The following is a 2210-nucleotide window of genomic DNA, read 5'->3' as shown; positions in this document are numbered from 1 at the left end:
AGAAGAACTATATTTACTTCCTAAATAATGAAAAAATCAGAAATTTATGTTTCCAAATACTAGATTTTGCATTCCTAATGTGGACACTAGAGGCACTGCTGATTTTAGAACAACAATAAAACACTCCTAAGATCAGTGAGATATAAACCTGATAAAAAGTATCCACAATCCCTTAAACTACCTCTTTTTCATTGTTTCTCCTCAACTCCAAAAAATAGAGCAAGAAGGGTAGGAGAGGAAACACAGCATTTAATTTGTTCATGAAGTATAACTTAAAAGAAAAAAGATTAACCCAGGAGATTATGGTTTTCTATGGTAGTCAATGTTTACAGATCAGGAAATAAAATACTCCATCATCACATAAACAACTTATTTATCAACCAACCTACATAAATAATGAAATTACTTACAGTGTGAAGCCGAGAGTATACTCCAGTCGCTGTTGTCCTGATTTGCATAAGCAGAGGTATAAGTTCTTTCTTATATCTCGAGAATGAATGATGGCTGTTTGAACCACAGGATTTTTCATCAGAGCTGAAGCCATTTATGGTGTAAAGATCCCTTTTCCATCATTAAGAATGAAAGTCCATTCTTAAGAACATGTGGTCCAACAACTAAAACACTCTCAGGATTTGTTACTTGTCTGTGATTAATACCGACTCCACCTTCTGCGATCCAATACCCTCGGGGACCATCTGGAATGGCATTTGCTTTGCAGCATGTATCCAGAACACTTGTCCCAAGGTTAAGAACTAATTCGGAAAATGAAGTTTCTTTAAACCACTCTTGATCAGACGTGACCTCCAGTGCATTATGCTACTATAACAAAGGGCCTGTGTACACTTTTTAGCAGAACCCAGCCCTTCTTGTCCATGAACAAGCTTTGCTACTTCCGCAGCAAGTCGTTTCTGAGGACGCCATTTCCTGGCTCTTTGACCTGAAGCTGCACTACGTGGTCAATCTGTGCAAGGGGCAGAAAACTGAGGAGATTTTACCTTTCTACCCAATCATCTTGCTTTCTGACCAAGAATTGATACAATTCAAAAGGAGGTGTCTTAACTCTGTTCAGCCAAAGAGCACTGCCAGCAGACTTCCGGGTCTTTGGATCCGGGTGTACTTGTAATTAGGGGAACAGTGATTCCAGACCCGTCTTCTCCAGTCAACTTGTGGATGAAGTCATACCAGGACATGATATTGCCCAGCTTACCAGATGCACCCAGCTGGGCTCGAACAGGCAGCAGAGGTCATAGGCCTGGAGCACCCGGTGTAAATCCTCGAACAAGCTCCTGGTCTCGCGGTTCTCGCCCTGCGTCCTGCGTCCGGACGCTCCTGCCTGCGCAAGCGTCAGCCTCCGCACCCCGCCCCCACCCCCAGTCGCTCGGGGCCGCCCGGGGCTGAGTTGAGCCGCCCTGGGAAGCTGCCGCAGGCCCGCCAGTCAGAGAAGAGCTGCTGGTGAAGGGCAGACGGGGCTTGGAGACTTCGATGCAGGGCGCTCGCTGCTTCCCACAGGCTCGGTAGCCGGCGCCTGGCGCGCGCCTAACTTCCGGCTGCTCGGGTGTCCCAGGCGGCACACCACGGCGCCGGCCCCCCCAGCGCAGTCACTTGGTAGCCCCTTCGCTACAAGTGAAAGGGGCCCAGCAGCGCCAGCAGATGCCTCACAAGAAGCAACAAGTCGGCCATGGGTCGAGGCCGCGGTGGATAGTCTGGAGAAAGCTGCCCGCCTTCCACAGTGGAAGAGCGCAGGGAGCTCTAGCTTTGCCCCCCTCTAGGGGAGGAACTTCTAAAACAGACCCCGAGCCTCCTACACCGCCAGCCACCCCTGAGCACTAGAGTGGGCCTCACGCAGCCGCAGGGGCAAGACTCCTGAAGGGCCTGGGGCGCCGAACCACCTGCCTGAGATAAAGGACTGCAACGTGGGTGTCGCCATCTTCGTGCAGGCCCGAAGGGAATGCTGGGATTGGAGGGGTCCAGCTACATCCTTCAGTACCCATTCCACTTGGTAAGTTTTAATAAACTATATTAGAAGTATAGAAAATTGTATAGTTGTGTTGGTACGTATGTGTATGCTATATAAAACCACCACAATCAAGGTAGCAAACATTTCTATCACCCTCAAAAGCTTCTTTCTACTCATACATATATATTTTTTTTTCTGACTTTCAATTAGAATAACCATTTTGAGATGCATCCATATTTGTCAATAGTTTGTG

The 2210-nt window shown here is 47.8% G+C and overlaps 1 pseudogene across 1 annotated transcript; it reads right to left on the bottom strand.

Annotated features, from left to right (window-relative positions):
* Positions 1-528: 528 nt before the first annotated feature.
* Positions 529-1927, bottom strand: LOC308626746 (tyrosine--tRNA ligase, mitochondrial-like; annotated as a pseudogene). Its single transcript has 3 exons — positions 1843-1927; positions 1466-1617; positions 529-1220 (listed from the first exon to the last, which is right to left on the bottom strand). The product of its transcript is annotated as a tyrosine--tRNA ligase, mitochondrial-like (transcript).
* Positions 1928-2210: the final 283 nt, after the last annotated feature.

The sequence above is a fragment of the Mesoplodon bidens genome, assembly GCF_964165515.1.
Source record: "Mesoplodon bidens genome assembly, chromosome: 13".
Taxonomy (NCBI): domain Eukaryota; kingdom Metazoa; phylum Chordata; class Mammalia; order Artiodactyla; family Ziphiidae; genus Mesoplodon; species Mesoplodon bidens.
Note: the sequence above shows the minus strand (reverse complement) of the source record. Positions and strands in the feature narration are given on the sequence as shown.